We start from the raw sequence: 18429 nt of genomic DNA on the forward strand, positions 1-18429 counted from the left end.
GTATAACTGTCATCTTAGCAGAAAAATATTCTCCTCCCCACAAATTCTTAATCTCATAGTCTATCATCTATCTATCTATCTATCTATCTATCTATCTATCTATCTATCTATATCTATCAATAGATATAGACAAAACCAATTATATTAGCTATTGCTACCTAAACTTCTTAGAACCTAGTGGCTTGAAATAACAATAATTTATTATTTGCCAGGAGTTTACAGGTGGCTGGGTGGTTTTGCTGATAAGACCTAGGCTCAGCAGAGCTCACCTGTGTGTCTGCGGTCTGGCACAAGTCATCTAGATGGTTCTGATGATCTTTGTTGGACCCTCTCACATATCTGAACCTTGGTCATACTGAGCCAGACAAGCTCCATGTATCTCTCATCCTCCAGCAAGCTGACATGGGCATGTTGTCATAGTGAACACAGAGGACCAAGAGTAAAAGTGGAAATGCACAAATGATTTTTCAAGCCTTTACATGCCCCATGTTTGCTAATGTCCCATTGACCAAAGCAAGTCACATGACCAAGCCTTGGGGAGACATTACCAAAGTGGGTAGATACAGGAGAGAGTAAGAAAGGGACTTGAGAACCTCAGTGGAGAAATTCTGGCAGCCTGAAAGAATTCTCAGAGAGCGAAATAGAGAAATAAATGCTCCAAACTCTAGGAGCTTTGCTTAGTCGTTCCCTTAGCTTAGAATGCTCTAGTTTGATCCCTCTCATTCATTCCGGCCAAGTTTAAATGACCTTTCTTGAAGAGGTCTTGCCTCATTACCCTAATTAAAGACACTCTTTCCCCCTTATGACTTTTTACTTAGCACTAACTACCAATAATGAAATAAGAGTATATAATAATATTATTTATTTTCCTTCTTTTTTAATTTATTTTTTGGCTGTGTTGGGTCTTCATTGCTGGTCGCAGGCTTTCTCTAGCTGTGGCAAAAGGGGGCTACTCTTCATTGTGGTGTGTGGGCTTCTCATTGGGGTGGTTTCTCTTGTTGCGGAGCACAGGCTGTAGGCGAGAAGGCTTCAGTAGTTGCAGCACACGGGATCAGTAGTTGCGGCATGCGGGCTCAGAAGTTGTGGTTCACAGAATTTGTTGCTCCGTGGCATGTGGGATCTTCCCAGACCAGGGATCAAACCCGTGTCCCCTTCATTGGCAGGTGGATTCTTTATCACTGAACCGCCAGGGAAGTCCTTATTTTCCTTCTTGACTATTGACTGTTTCTTCTTCTTCCCCACTAGAGTGTCCATTCCAATGATGCTGGGCTGGCTCATACCAGCTCATAAGAACCTACTGTTACATTTCCAGGAATTTTGTGAGTCAGTTGATATTATGTTGGTAATTTGAAATCAATGATAGCAAGAATATTTACTCCTAGAAAGTGGCATAAAGTACAAAGCAGGTCTTTCATTTGGAGAAAGGAGTACAGGGAGAAGGAAATGCTAAACACTTACCAGCATATACTTGTCATGCTTTCTTTGAAAGCAATAGCTTATCTGTCTTTTTCCTCATTTCCTGAGCATCTAGCACACAGCCTTTGCATGTTAGCACTCAATAAATATTTGTTGAATAAGTGAATGAATTCATACATTATTAGACAAGTAAGTGAATGAATGAATGAATAAATGTCATATGGCTGATAGGTAGAAAGTGGGTCTAAATTGCAGGCTTTCTGTGTCCTACTTTTCTGAGGACTCTAATAATCTTGTACTGTTGAGAATCTCAACCTACTGTACTCCTACCACTACACTAAAGTGGGCCTTGACTTGCCCCAGTACAGTCCTCCATGTCTGTAATTATAATAACCTCCTTTGGCCCAGAACTTGACCTTGCAGACCTGGGTACCATAACTGGTATGACTCAATTATCTGCAACTGCTCTCTCCCCAGCCATCCTCATACCATGATGTGCTATGATGTATTTTCTGCTCACCTGGCCACTATAGCCTGGGTAAATTCCAGATTCTGCCTAATTTCCTTCTTGTTTTATGGAGAATTTTTATGTTCACATTTCCACAGGAGACTCACAACCTGATGATCTGTTATTTCCTAAGTATGTCTTGCATTCTTCCATGCTTTCAATCTCCACTGCCACCACCCAGTCTCAGTCACTGTTCTCTCTCACGAAGACTGCTATATTGCCCTCCTGACTGATCTCACCCCAACCACTATTGCCCTCTTCCATCCATTCACCACTTTGGGGCCAGAGAGATCATGTTACACTCCTATTACCCCCAACTTCCACCCACCTCCCCCTCACTTAAAAGGTTTCTCAGACTTCCTCTTTGCCTCAGAAGGAAGTCGTCTCTCTCTAAGAGAGCCAGCAAAGCCTGCATCCTTTGACCCCTACCTTTCTCTCTTGCTCTTGAACTGGGCTCTTTTTGTTCCAGTCCCTGGAGCCTTCTTTTAGGCTCATACCTTGCCATTCTCCCTCTCTTTCCAGGCCCTTTGCACATGCTATTCTCTCCATCTCTCAACCTCTTCCTCTACTTCTCCCCTGCTTCCATTAACTCCTGCTCCTTCCTCATCCTGCATCACCATGATTGACTTTGCCTTCCTGGTTGGGTCCAGTAGCAACTCTAATGTTCTTATAGCACCATGTATCTCAGTTTCTAAAGCATTATTGATAGGTGCTGTTCGTAGTAGGGTCTGTCTTATTAATTTGTATGAGTATTTGGTTGCTCTCCATTTCTCTTTTGTTCTGTCTCTCTCCAACTGTATTATAGAATAGGTGAATAAATGACAAAATGCCACAGAGATCAATATAACTGTGTTCTCAATTATAAGTGGTCTATAAGTGGAGAAATATCTCATTTTATATTTTCTCACGGGACAACAAGACTATGCAAGAAGCAGATTACTCTGATTTCCTTCTGTTCCACTGGTTTCTAGCCTTTGGTATAAATACTCAGTATATGCTAATCTCACCCAAGCACAGCTCAATCCACTGCTTTCCAGTTTGTACCACCCTTGTTACAATGAAATCTCTCTTCTAGGTTCTTCAGAACCCCAGTTTTGCCAAGTCCATACATCTTTGTCATTTCTTATCTTTTACCACCTTTTACAGCATTTGACACCATTTGTTATCTTCTCCCTTTTTTTTCACTTAAAAAATTAATTGTGGTAAAATACACATAAAATAAAATTTACCATCTTAATCATTTTTTTATGAGTATGAACAGTCAATTTTTTACAAAGGGTCAAAGAATTGAATAAGTTGATATACAAATGACAAGCTTATGAGAACATGTTCAACATCATTAATTATCAAGGAAAGCAATTAAAACCACAATAAAATGCCATTTCCTTCACTAGAAAACTTAACCATAATTTTTTTTATTTTTTATTTTTTTCACACACACACACTGTATTTTATTTTTACAAGAGATAAATAGACTGACACCAAGCATTGTAAATGGATGACCACAACAAAAGCAACAATGATTGCAGTTACCAAACACGAAACACACTCATACTATGTCATAATACTGACATTCAGTCCAGTAATCCTCCACTGTAACAGCTCCTTTACTTTGCAGTGAAAATCAATTTGTATATTTTTTGCCTCTGAGTCCTTGTGGGATTTTTTGTTTTAATTCAAACAGAAAGTCAGAAAACTTATAATCATCCTCATCAGTTCACTCAGTCCTTAATCATTTTTAAGTGTACCGTTCAGTAGCATTAAATATATTCACATTGTTGTGCAACAAATCTCCAGAACTTTTTCATCCTGCAAAACTGAAACTCAATATCCATTCAACAACTTCCCATCTCCCCTCCCTGCAGCCCTTGGCAACCACTATTCTACTTTCTGTTTCTATAAATTTGACTACTTTAGATACTCGTTATAAGTAGAATCTTACAGTATTTGTATTCCCTTCTTTTAGAAATTATTTCCACCTTTGCCTTTTACAATATCAGACTGGTCTCTCACAATTCCTTCTACACCCTCTCTCCAACGTTCTCCTTCTCTCACTGGTATTTCCCTTCCTGTGATAGTTTGGGTTTCCTGAGACAAGAATTTGTGTGCAGGTAGTTTACTCCAGAGGTGATCCTAGGAAACCATGGTATGGAGTGGGGAAGCGAGACAGGGAAGACAAGAGCTGGTAAAATGTACCTTATCAATAGAAATGCATCACCATTTGGGGCAACTGGAGCCCTGTCCCACTGGTGGCTCTGAGAGACAGTGTAGGACACAGCTCAGAGCTGCCCCAACCAAATGGGAGGAAACTGGGCATCCATCTACTGACAGCCTCCTTTCCTCCTGGCTGAGGGTTCTTCCTAGGGGGTTAACTCCATGGTGTGTCCAGCCACCTCCTGCCTGGGCAACCATGTTCCACAGACAGAATGCCTCAGCTAGAGGGTGCAATGTTAGCAGAGGAGATATGAGAGACACTGAAGATGTCTGCTAATGTCCTCTTTCGTTCCTTGCCCTTCTCATTCTACACATTGTCTCGGCTGATGCATCTCATCTACATCCCAGCCTTTCATTATCTTCTATATACTGAAAACTTCCAAATCTTTGGCCCAGAGTTTCCTCCTGTGATCTAGATCCTTGTATTCATCTGCTTACTAGAGCTTATGGCACCTAAAAATCATCAAAATATTCCTCCTCCTCTAGTCCTTTTTGTGGCAAATGATATACCCTCTCTCTCTGGTGACCACCTTCACCCTTAACTTGGCTAATGGAACTGACTCCCTAGGTCTCATGGGGCAGAAATTTGGCTGTCACCTTGGAGACCTCCCTCATTGTCACTTCCCAGAGCTAATCAGTTATTAGGACCTGTCAATTCTAATTCTTTCAAAGCTCTCTAATCCATCTCTTCCACCACCACTGTTGTTTTCTTAGTTCATGTTCTTACCCTCTCACCTTAACTATCGCAAAATTCTCCAAATTTGAGCTCTCCTCCTTCAATTTAAACTTCATCCAGTCCATGACTTATGCAGCAGGAAGAGGGATCTTCAATTGTAAATCTGGTCACATCACTCCCCTCTTTAAATCTTTTGATGATGCTTGATTATAGTAGTCATTTAAAAATTATGTTTTACTTTATCAGTTACAGAGAGGCAGACTTTTTATCTTTTGCTAGTTTCTGGAGTAAACAATAGGAATTAACCATTTCTTAAATATTTGGGAGGTAATACTTGTAAAACCAGTTAGACATGAGGTGTTTTGGAAAAGGAGGTCTTTGACAACTAACTTAATTTCTTTAATTCTTACTGGTCCATTTCAATTTTCTCCACTTTGATTATGCTTACAGTTATTTTTCTAAGAATTTGTTCATTCCATCTAGGTATTCAAATTAATAGGATAGAGTAGTTCATAAGATTCTTTTTTTTATTTTACATTTATGTGCCATGTATAGTCTTTCTAGTTACTTTATGGATCGGTATATTTGCAAATTCCCCTCCTCTCCATTCAGTTTCGCCAGAAATCTGTCTTTCTGTTAAGCTTTTCAAAGAATAAGTTTTTTGTTTTGCTTAATTATTATGATTTGCTTTTATTTCTATTGTTCACAATTTCACATATTTCTGTCATTATTTTAATATTTCCCTTGTCTTTGGTTTATTGGATTTCTTCTGCTATTTTTCATATTCTTTATTTGCACGCTTAGCTCACTTTTTTTTTAACCATTTTTGGTTTCTTGATGTATGTATTAGAGCTATATACTTTCTTTAGGCACTGCTTTTATGTCCTTCAGAATTTGACATGTCTTATAAAAGAGAAAACTGTTTCTCTCTCTACTACACATACTTCCGATGCCAAAGGTGTGAGTTTCTTCCAACATTGACCAATTCTCTCTGACGCCAGCTCGGTATCTACAGTTCTATTCAATTTGGATACTATCTACCTGGAGTTAGCATAAGGTCACACAAGTTAAGGGCTCAGTCCCACAAGACTGTCCCCACTTCAGATACCAATCACAAGTCCAGACCTCTTATACTTTTGACCAACTGACTGTAAATCTTAGGTTCCCACAACTCCCTTCTCATGTTTGATAGTGTGCTTGAACCACTCACAATACTCAGAAAAGCACTTTACTTACTATTAACCTTTTATTGCAAAGGGATGCAACTCAGGAACAGCCATATGGAAGAGATGCAGAGGCCAAGGTATGAAGAAAGGGATGCAGAGCCTCCATGCTCTCTCTGTGCATGTCTCTCTCCCAGAACCTCTAAGTATTCACCAACCCAGAAGGTCTCACAATTTCTTCATTTAGGGTTTTTATGGAAGATTCATGACATAGGCATGATCGATTAAATCATCGGCCACTGGAGATTTTTTTTTTAATTTTTGAATTTTATTTATTTATTTATTTATACAGCAGGTTATTAGTTATCCATTTTATACATATTAGTGTATATATGTCAATCCCAATCTCGCAATCGGCCATTGGAGATTAACTCAACCTCTAGTCCCAAGTGGGGCTGAAATTTCCAGCCCTCTAATAACATGGTTGGTTCCCTTGGCAACCAGCCACATCCTGAGGTTAGCCAAGAGCCCCAGCCACTAGACATCTCAGTAGCATATTCAGCAATTCCAAGGGTTTTCGGAGCTGTGTGCCAGGAAATGGGGCCAAAGACAAAATATATTTCTTATTATGTCACAGGAGTTTTTGTACTATTCATTTCTAATGTTTCTTAATTCTGATGTAGAGTAAAGAGATGGAAGTGTACAATCTAACCTCTTAAATCCCCGAATACTGTCAAAAGAGGAATCCCTCTTGAGGTAGATTCCATGAGAACAAAGCAAAGAGATCATAAGAAATACTGAAAGCAAAAATACCAATTTTTTTCATGTTTTTAAACATAAGTGATGCCTATTATCAATCCTCATGCCCAGATAAGGGAAGAAAAGAACTTTTGAATGAATGAAAGATGGCTGGTTAGTGACTCTGATTCATTTAAACTGTTTTCTGGGAGTATCACCTTGTTCTGGATACCAATCAGAGATAAACCTTTATGAGACTTCTTTCACTGTTTTTATTATTAAATAAAAGAATTAAAACCTATTTTATCAAATAATACTTTTAGCTATTTGTCTTGATTACAGTAACCTTATCTAGTTTCATTTTATAAATGTTACATTGTTTTTCCTGTAATTAAAAAATTAAATTAAATTATATACTGGTGGTCAGATCAATTTGTTTTTAGCAATTTATGCTATTCTTTTAAATTAAATACATAAAGATAGTTTGATCATGATATCTAGTGAAATTGAAGAAATTCTTTTTAATTTTAATACATGAGTCCTATATCATTATTCTCAAAAACAGAACACCAGACACACAAACATACACACATATACAAACATATATTTCAGAGAAATGCTATGCTATCATACTCCTTGCTTTACAAATAACTTATATTTTAGATATGTTGAATAATTACAAATTAAGTAATGAGAAGCAGGATATTATTATTTTTTTAATAACTTACCATAAAATCGATAAATTTTTATCATGTTTTTAGTATATGCATTACAAAATGCATTCTGTAAGACAGATATTTCAATATGCATCATAACATCTATTTGTATGGAAAAATGATGTCCCACTTTTTCTGACAGGTAAGATGAGTTTGGCTGATGAGTTTTAAAATGAGGTCTGGCTTTGCCAATTAAGTTATTCAGGGACGTTTTCCATGAATTAATATGTAGATTTTCATTAAAAAGAAGAATGTATTTAAGGCATGTAATGCCTCAAGACATTATATAAAAATATTTTATTTGCAAAGGTATATAGAAGTTAGCAACATTTTGATTTTCCAAAACTTTTCAGAGTATATATCTAGTTGAAAGAGTAATAAGCTGAGTTAATAGTATTTGATTATTCTTTGTAAAACCTTTTTGCTCTTTTTCCTAGAAACTGAGATATCGAACAGCTCTAGTGATTGGGATAAAAGTACTTTTGCTAGTCTGGGGGTTTCCAATCATGAGCTCTCAGCAAAATTGAAGGAGGAGTTTGTCAAGTTCATAGCTGAGAGAATCATTAAAAGGTTATTCTGATAGATCAATCACAATGTGATTTTGGTGTATATTTGGAAAGTTCAAATAATAAAATGCTGTTGTTAATGCAAAACTCCTTCCAATCCTGTGTTCTTGTTTATGAGAAAAAGCTTTCACAGTGATTATATATACAAAAAGAAGAATAGAAATAGAATCCATGATAGACCCGTGTCCTTTTAGCAATAAAGAAATATTTATCTCCTTCATAAATATCCACAATATATAAATTGAGGAAAAGTCTCACTTATTAAGAAATGCACTTGAAAAAAAATTTTGCTTTTATATGAATACTTATTTATCAAAATTTCTAATAGATTTATAATGTTTTTACCAATTGTGAATTACCATTAATTGCAATACATTTTTAAACATAGCAACATTTATGGTTATCAGCAACAAAATACTTTTTTCAATTTATTATACATACTTTTGGTGCTGTGAAGAATGTAGAATGAACAATAAAAACTTTTAAATATAAAATAAATTACTATAGGAAACAGTTCAGTAGGAGAACCATAATAAAAATTTGGTTTTCAGCAGTAAGAGAAATGATGTAAATTTTCTGATTATCATTGGAGAATTTCTTAAAAATGGATGATGTGGGCTTCCCTGGTGGCGCAGTGGTTGAGAGTCCACCTACCAATGCAGGGGACACGGGTTCGTGCCCTGGTCCGGGAGGATCCCACATGCTGCGGAGCGGCTGGGCCCGTGAGCCATGGCTGCTGAGTCTGTGCGTCCGGAGCCTGTGCTTTGCAACGGGAGAGGCCACAACAGTGAGAGGCCCACATACAGCAAAAAAAAAAAAAAAAAAAAAAATGGATGATGCTAAATTTCAAAATACCATTTATATTTAAATCCCTTTGGATACACTTAAAATATAATGTAATAGTTATTACATTATTAGATTCAACTTAAAATATTTGAGGAGGTCTATAGTTTTTCAAAATCCCTTAATTTTAGGATATTGCAACAAATCATTTCAAGACCATTGTCTTGGGATGCCACTTCCAGGAAAACAGGCTTATGTATGGGCAGCATCAGGGCCACACAGCATCCCAGCCATATTGTAGTAAGGATGCAGTGAAACTGGGATGAGCCATGGTAGGAGTCCAGACAAAGAGCTCAGGAAAAACCTTAGCCATACAAGCTACCAGCACAGCTAAACTCTCATCTCAATTTTCATGTCTCTTCCAATGAAATTTCAAGTCCCTGCAATTCATGGCTCCTGCTATTAAGAAAATTTATGGAAAACTTTGCCTTTTTGTGTAAAGCTAGAGTATTCTTTAGCAAGCCTGCCTGAGGTTCATCTTATAAGCCAAGGAAGTGGGTCCAATAGAACGTTCTGTGATGATCAAAGTGTTCTATGTCTGAGCTATTCAATATGGTAGCCACTAGCCACATGTGTCTATTGAGCACTTGAAATATGGCTAGTACAAAAAAGGGACACCATTTTTAACTTTATATAAGTTTAATTAATTTAATTTAAATTTGAAATAGGCACATATGACATGGCTCTCATATTGGACAGAACGGCTCTAGCATAATGTATCTTTGTTTGATTGACTATTTACTATTGATTACAGCTCAGACTCTACAAAGTTAAATGTTAACTTCTAGAAGACTTATAATTTGCAAATGATTTCTGTACTGTACTACAGGGCAATAAAACAATTTTATTGCCCTGTAGTACATTAACCAGTTTTGTATTTAATTAACAATCTTATTTCAACACTTTTTTCTTTCATTGACAATACGTGCTTCAGTCTTTTGAACTCCACTTTGACCCAAATTTACCATCCTGCTGATTATGCCATTAGTGAGTTTCTGCTATTAATTAACATATGTCCCCTATATATTTGAGAGAAAGTAGTGCTTTTGAAGTTTTTGAAAATTATACTCTGAAGTTTTTTGCCATCTGACTTCATGTACTATTTACTGAATCCATCTAGTCCTAAGATTTTGCTCCTGGATATAATCCATAAGGAACCTCTAATTAATTAGCTGTTTGGGACCCAGTTCCTGTTTGTATTTGGTAGAGGAAAAGAATATGGATTTAAAAGTCAGAGTAGGTTTTATTCAACAGAGTATTGGAAGTCCAAACCACACAAATCAAACCAGAAAAAAATTAATAAGAGGAATTCAGATTGGAAAGAAAGATGTAAAACTGTCACAGTTTATAAATGTCATGAACTATAGACATGACATGACATAGAAAATCCTTTAGATGCCACCAAAAACCTACTAGAAATCATCAATGAATTTGGTAAAGTTTTAGGATACAAAATTAATATATAGAAAATTATTGTGTTTCTATACACTAACACTGAACTATCAAAAAGGAAATTAAGAAAACAATCCCGACACCGTCCTCTGGCTGACCGTGGTGGACGTCTTGAGCGCAGTCGATCCGCAGCCTGTGCGCCCCGCACCGCCTCCTGTGGAAGCTTGAGCTGGCTGTGTAGCTTTCTCCCTTTGTCTCATAACCATGTCCATCAATGAGAATGCTATTCACCAGCTGCCCGCCTTAACAGATTCAGGAACAAGGGGAAAGACAGTACAGAAATGAGGCGGCACCGAATAGAAGTTAATGTGGAGCTCAGGAAAGCTAAGAAGGATGACCAGATGCTGAAAAGGAGAAATGTCAGCTCCGTTCCAGATGATGCTGCTTCTCCACTGCAGGAAAACTGCAACAACCAGGGCACTGTAAATTGGTCTGTTGATGACATTGTCAAAGGCATAAATAGCAACAATTTGGAAAGCCAGCTCCAAGCTACTCAAGCTGCTAGGAAGCTGCTTTCCAGGGAAAAACAGTCCCCTATAGACAGCATAATCCGGGCTGGTTTGTTTCCAAAATTTGTGTCCTTCTTGGGCAGAACTGATTGTAGTCCCATTCAGTTTGAATCTGCTTGGGCCCTCACTAACATTGCTTCCGGGACATCAGAACAGACAAAGGCTGTGGTAGATGGAGGTGCTATCCCAGCATTCATTTCTCTGTTGGCATCTCCCCACACTCATATCAGTGAACAAGCTGTATGGGCTCTAGGAAACATTGCAGGTGATGGCTCGATTTTCCGAGACTTGGTTATCAAGTATGGTGCAGTTGACCTGCTGTTGGCACTTTTGGCGGTTCCTGATTTGTCATCTTTAGCATGTGGTTACTTACGTAATCTTACCTGGACACTTTCAAATCTTTGTCGCAACAAGAATCCTGCACTCCCCTTAGATGCTGTTGAGCAAATTCTTCCTACTTTAGTTCGTCTCCTGCATCACGATGATCCAGAAGTTTTAGCTGATACCTGCTGGGGTATTTCCTACCTTACCGATGGTCCAAATGAATGGATTGAAATGATTGTGAAAACTGGGGTTGTACCCCAACTTGTGAAGCTTTTAGGAGCTACTGAATTGCCAATTGTGACTCCCACGCTAAGAGCCATAGGGAATATTGTCACTGGGATAGATGAACAGACTCATGTTGTAATAGATGCAGGAGCACTTGCCATCTTTCCCAGCCTGCTTACAAACTCCAAAACTAATATTCAGAAGGAAGCTACGTGGACAATGTCAAACATCACGGCTGGACGCCAGGACCAGATACAGCAAGTTGTATATCATGGATTAGTCCCAGTCCTTGTTGGCGTTCTCTCTAAGGTCGACTTTAAGACACAAAAGGAAGCTGTATGGGCTGTGACCAACTACACAAGCGGCGGAACAGTTGAGCAGATTGTATACCTTGTTCATTGTGGCATAATAGAACCGTTGATGAACCTCCTAACTGCGAAAGACACTAAAATTATTCTGGTTATTCTGGATGCCATCTCAAATATCTTTCAGACTGCTGAGAAACTAGGGGAAACTGAGAAACTTAGTATAAGGGTTGAAGAATGTGGAGGTTTGGACAAAATTGAAGCTCTGCAAAACCATGAAAATGAGTCTGTGTACAAAGCTTCATTAAACTTGATTGAGAAGTATTTCTCTGTGGAGGAAGAGGAAGATCAAAATGTTGTGCCAGAAACTACCTCTGAAGGGTATACATGCCAAGTTCAGGATGGCACTGCTGGGACCTTCAACTTTTAGATTGTACATCTGAGGCATAAAGTTGTTTGTTGTGTACTATGTTTGGTAGAAGTTTGTCTTACTGTTTCTCTACTAAGAACTCTTTACACGTGGTTTGTTATTGTAGCACTTTTTACAAAGGAACTATACTTGAACAGTTCCAAACTGTACATACTGTATGAAGCTTCTCCTCTCAATGGGTTTCTTATTTCTATGTGGAATTTCATATCTTGCAGTGTCCTGTAAATAAAGATTAAATTCCACCTTTAAAAAAAAAAAAGAAAACAATCCCATGCAAACAATAAAAAAAGAGAAAGAAAAAAATCCCATTTATCACAGCATCAAAAAAATTAAATACCTAAGAATGAGTCTAACAAAGGAGGTATAAGACCTGTACTTGGAAAACTATAGAACACTGATGAAAGAAACTGAAGATGACACAAATATATGGAAAGATATACTGTGCTCAATGATTGGAAGAATTAATATTGTTAAAATGACCACACTACCCAAGGCAACCTACAGATTCGATAAAATCCTTACCAGAATACCAATGGCATTTTTCACAGAATGAGGACAAATAATTCTAAAATTTCTTTGGAAACAGAAAAGACACCAAATAACCAAGATTATCTTGAGAAAGAAGAATAAAGCTGGAGGTATCAGACACTCTGATTTCAAACTATACTATACAGCTACAGTAATCAAAACATTATGGTACTGACACAAAAACAGACACATAGATCAATAGAACAGAAGAGAGAGCCTAGAAATGAACTACACTTATAAGGGCAATTAATCTATGACAAAAAGGGCAAGAATATACAATGGGGGAGAGGACGACCTCTTCAATAAATGGGGTTGGGAACACTGGACAGCTACATGCAAAAGATTCAAACTGATTTACTTTCTCACAATTCAACTTGGATTAAAGACTTGAACATAAGATCCAAAACCATAAAATGTCTAGAAGAAAACAGACAGTACACTCATTGACATCCGTCTTAGTAATATTTACTTGGATATGTTTCCTAAAGCAAGGAAAACAAAAACAACAAAAAATGAACAAATGGGACTACATCAAACTAAAAAGCTTTTGCATGGCAAAGGAAACTCAACAAAATGAAAAGGTCTCCTACTGAATGGGAGAAGATATTTGCGAATAATATATCTGATTAGGGGTTAATATCCAAAATATGCCAAGAAGTCATACAACTCAACAACAATAAGCCAAAAAACCTGATTAAAAAATGGGCAAAGGACCTGAATAGACATTTTTCCAAAGAAGACATACAAGTGGCCAACAGGCACATGAAAAGATGCTCAACATCACTAATCATCAGGCAAAAGCAAATCAAAACCATAATGAGATATCACCTCACACCTGTCAGAATGGCTATTACCAAAAAAAAAAAAAATGTTTAAAATAACAAATGTTGGCAAGGATGTGGAGAAAAGGGAGCACTCATGCACTGTCAGTGGGAATGTAAATTGGTGCAACCACTATGGAAAACAGTATGGAGGTTCCTCAAAAAATTAAAAATAGAATTACCATACAATCCATCAATTCCATTCTACTACCAGATATTTATCCAAAGGAAATGAAAACATTAACTAGAAAAGATATGCACCCCAATGTTCACTGCAGCATTATTTACAATAGCCAGGTATGGAAGCAACCTAAGTGCCCATCAATAGATGAATAGACAAAGAAGATGTGTTATACATATACAGTGGAATACTACTCAGCCATAAAAGAAGAATGAGATCTTGCCACGACAACATGGATGGACCTAGAGGGTGTTATGCTAAGTGAAATAAGTAAGACAAGTAAAGACAAATATTGTATGATTTCACTCATATGTGTAGTCTAAAAAACAAAAAAAGTGGGGCTTCCCTGGTGGTGCAGTGGTTGAGAATCTGCCTGCTAATGTAAGGGACACGGGTTCGAGCCCTGGTCTGGGAGGATCCCACATGCCATGGAGCAACTAGGCCCATGAGCTACAACTACTGAGCCTGTGTGTCTGGAGCCTGTGCTCCGCAACAAGAGAGACCACGATAGTGAGAGGCCCGTGCACCACGATGAAGAGTGGCCCCCACTTGCCACAACTAGAGAAAGCCCTCACACAGAAACGAAGACCCAACACAGCCAAAATAAATAAATTAATTAATAAACTCCTACCCCCCAACATCTAAAAAAAATAGCAAAAAAAAATGAACAAACATAATAAGCAGAAACAGAGTCGTAGAAGCAGAGAAAAAAACAGGTGGTTGCCAGAGGGGAGGAAGTGTGGGGAGGAGAAGAATAGGTGAGGGAGATTAAGAGGTACAAACTTCCAGATACAAAATAAAGAGTCACGGGTGCAAAATGTACAGTGTGGGGAATATCGTCAGTTATTATGTCATACCTTTGTATAGTGACATATCGTAACTAGACTTTCTGTGATCATTTTGAAATGTATAGAAATACCAAATCACTATGTTGTGTAGCAGGAACTAACATAGTGTTGTAAGTCAATTACACTTCAGAAACAAACAAACACACACACACACACTCACAGAAAAAGAGATCAGATTTGTGGTTACCAGAGAAGGCAGGGTGTAGGGGGAGGGAGAATTGAAGGAAGGCAGTCAAAAGGTACAGATTTCTAGTTACAAGATAAATATGTACAAGGGGTGTAATGTACAACATGATAAATATAATTAAGACTTCTGTATGTTATATATGAAACTCGTTAAGAGAGCAAATCTTAAGAGTTCTCATCACAAGGAAAACATTTTTTTTCTTTATCTTTATATCTATATGAGATTATGGGTGTTCACCAAACTTACTGTGATAATTGTTTCATGATGTATGTAAGTGAAATCATTATGCTGCACAACTTAAACTTATTCAGAGCTGTATGCCAATTATATCTCAATAAACCTGGAAGAAAAAAAAAAACAGAAACAAAAAAACTGATGTTGCAATACCAAAAAATGATAACAAGATGAAGGAACTGCATGTGTGTTACAAGCTAGTGGGAGCTTTGGGTTGTTTGGTGGTGGGTAGTCCCTAAATGATTTAATCCAAAAAAATATGAAGTACAAGAGAGAGAAAGAGAGCCAGAAGGAAAGGAAGAGAGATTTACTGCCAGCATGGTCAACAGGCAAAGACTGTGTTTTCATAGAGGAAATGAAGTTTGATACTTTGGAGGGAGAAAAATAGGATTTAGGTGAGAAGGAGAGAAAATGAACCATTTCTCAATGAACGTCCTTTAGGAAAAGCCCACAGCTGAAACTCGGAAAGAAAGGAACAAACCTGTTAAGTTCCTGAAGATGAGGTGTTTGAGGTAATTGTCTTTAGGAGAGTATTCCTTTCCATGAAGAGATGGCAATAAATGTCAACACAACCGATTTACAAAACTTTAAAGATACCTTAAAATAAACAAAGATTGTCAAATAGGAACAGAAAATTAAAGCAGCAAAGACTGTGTGTGTGTGTGTGTGTGTGTGTGTAAATCAGGATACAATACAAACATCTCTCTGAGGAAGAGACTCCATAAAGATTCCAATCAGCATCTTTAAAAATGAATCAAATAATAAATGAAATGCTGGTAGAAAGCATACTTGTTTGGGGAAACAGGAAGTATAAAACACAAAAGCAAACAAATAAAGGAAACAAAATTAAACAAACAGAACAAGGTATTGGAAGGTGACAAGCCTATGGAAATATCACATATATTTTCAAGGAATTCTATAAAACTCTGAAAGTGAAAAAAAGTTCTAATGCAGCTAAACTTGGCAAAGAGAAGATGAAGTTTAACTTCTGGCAGGTTCAAGAGAAAAAAATCAAGACCTAAGGAGAGCATGGAGCAGTTCCTATAGGAAATGTCCAACCAGAATGAAGGGAACACTGAGCAGAGAAAACCAGTAAAATTACAGTTTATTATAAAATTCAGAAAGACCTCGAGGAAACCCTTGTTTACAAAGAAAACGAATTTGAAGTTTTGAATAATTGCATTGGGCAGCTGAAATAACTGGTAAATCACCAGAGTGAGGAGATAAAATAAATCAGAGATGACAGATGATATATATCTCCTGGATATAATCTTTGTTAACAATAGCTGGAAAAGATTGAGGCCATTTCCCATCCAAGTTGAGCGATGAGGTGTCAACCAGGCATGAGCTGGAAGAACAAAGCCAACACGAGATTTGTTCTCTGCATTCAACAAAGTTCTACTGGAAAATGTATGCAAAACCTTGCAGCACAATGTAGGGATCTTGAAAGCAGATAAAGATGTGGCTTTGTGAAAGAAGCTGATTCAGGAAGAGAAGAAATAGGAAAAGAAAGAGCAAAAACAATTGGCTGCAGAGGAGATGAAAACTTAACCGGTGAAGAATTGAAGAAATGGGGGGGGGGAATTATACAAAGATCCATACACAATTCATGAGAAAGTTGCTTAAGATTAAAATTAATACCATGATATAAAAAGAGGAATGCTTCAAAAACCAGAGACTCTAAAACCAAAACCAGGAAGACTTGATTCTGAAACAGCCCCAAAGAAATTTTCTAATCAGTGGGCAAACTACATGGTGCAAAATAATCATTTAGAGGGCTTGTTGAAATAAAGATGGCTAGGCCCCATCCCTGAATTTCCGATTCAGTAGATCTAGGGTAAGGCCTGAAAAACTGGTTTTTAACAAGTTCTCTGGTTATGATGATACTTCTGGTCTGAGGACCACACTGTGAGAACCACTGCTCTAAACCAATCCCAGTTGCTTTTTAGAATTGCCTGGGCCCCTTGTAGACCTATTCCATCGGCATCTTTGTGTGGGGGGCTCAGGTATCGGTATTTTTTGAAGCATCTCAGATGATTACAACACAGCCAGGGTTGAGAACCTCTGCACTTAGCCACACTGGTTCTTCTGACCAGTTCACTGAAATTGGCAACATATTGCCTCTCATCCCTACCTATGACACATTCATTTTTGATGTCTTTCTTTTCGCTTAACAGAAGAGATTTGCCCAGAACTAAACAAGTCCAATGCATGGGTCTCCACTGAATCTTAGAGAGTCCTGCCTCTGTTTGGGCTTGTTGAAGTTTCATTGAAAAATCCAAGGAACCACTCTGATGATAGGTCATGGGTTTAAGTCTTTTTGTGGACATACATTTTCATTTCTCTTGCATGCACTTTCTCCCAGGAGGGCACTTACTGTATCATAACCATAAATTTTTAACTTTATAAAGACTTTTTTCCAAAGTTGATCATACCATTTTACACTCCAAACAGTTCCAGTAGCTCTACATTCTCACTAGTATTTGGTGTGGCCAGTCTTTTTTATTTTTAACCATTCTGGTGGGTTTGAAGTGATAACATTTATTATTTTTGAACAATTTTTTTCAATGTATGCTGACCTGAAATTGTCCATATTTGAGCCAAAGTATTTAATGCTATGGTTCGTATTTTTTTTTAAGTTTTCTACAGATGGAAATTAATTTTTGAGCTCCAGTCTCCTTCTATAATATGACCTATTTCATTTTTAATGAAAATAAATAAATTCCTTTCAAATAAAAATAATTTAAATCACCAGAAAAAGAAACATGGGCTAGAAGAGAAATTTGGAATACAGAGTGTAAATAGCACTGATTTAAGGTTAGAATTTAAGTAGGAAGCCAAAGGAAGGCTAAAAAAAAGAAGGTTATGATATCGTAGATCAGTATTTAATAAAACCACTATTCTGAGAATAACGTGCAGGTTTTCCATGAGCATTTAGTACACAATTCAACTATAGCTTCTTCTGCATTAAAACAAAATGAAATGTTACTCCTTCATTAGACTAATACTTAAATTGTTTCCATTTGTTTCTGCAAAATACACTTTTAATTGTATTTATTATGTTGTTTATTAATTTTTTGGAGTAATATAAATTTAAAAACTTTTTTCATGGGTGTTCTGCATAAAACAATTGCTCAAAATATTTGAGAAAAACTTGTTCATAATCTATAGCAGTGATTCTCAAACTTCAATGGGTGTAAGAACTTGGTAAAAATACAAAGACCGAGGCCCTGCCCTGCTTCAAGAAACTTGATCATGTATGTTCTTTATTAGCTCTTCAGGTGATGCTGAAACACACCAAAGTTCAATAACCACTGCTCTGCAGCATATTCCAGCATGAGGCCACATGGAAAGAAAACAAAATGCAACTCAAATACGGTGCAGTTGTCAGCTATGACCAACAGGTGGCTCACTCGATCATGACACTGTTTAACAAAACGAGTTCATTTGCATATCAAGGCTTCTCCAGAAAAATAAGTAGTAAGTAAACATAAAGACTACACAAAATGCCCTTTCTTCACTTTCTTTGAATGTGTGATTCCTCA

General features: G+C 37.3%; 1 pseudogene; it reads left to right on the forward strand.

Annotated features, from left to right (window-relative positions):
* The first annotated feature begins 10399 nt into the window (after positions 1–10399).
* LOC115861603 (importin subunit alpha-1 pseudogene) lies at positions 10400–12327 on the forward strand (annotated as a pseudogene).
* Positions 12328–18429: the final 6102 nt, after the last annotated feature.

This window comes from Globicephala melas, chromosome 15, assembly GCF_963455315.2.
Source record: "Globicephala melas chromosome 15, mGloMel1.2, whole genome shotgun sequence".
Lineage (NCBI taxonomy): Eukaryota > Metazoa > Chordata > Mammalia > Artiodactyla > Delphinidae > Globicephala > Globicephala melas.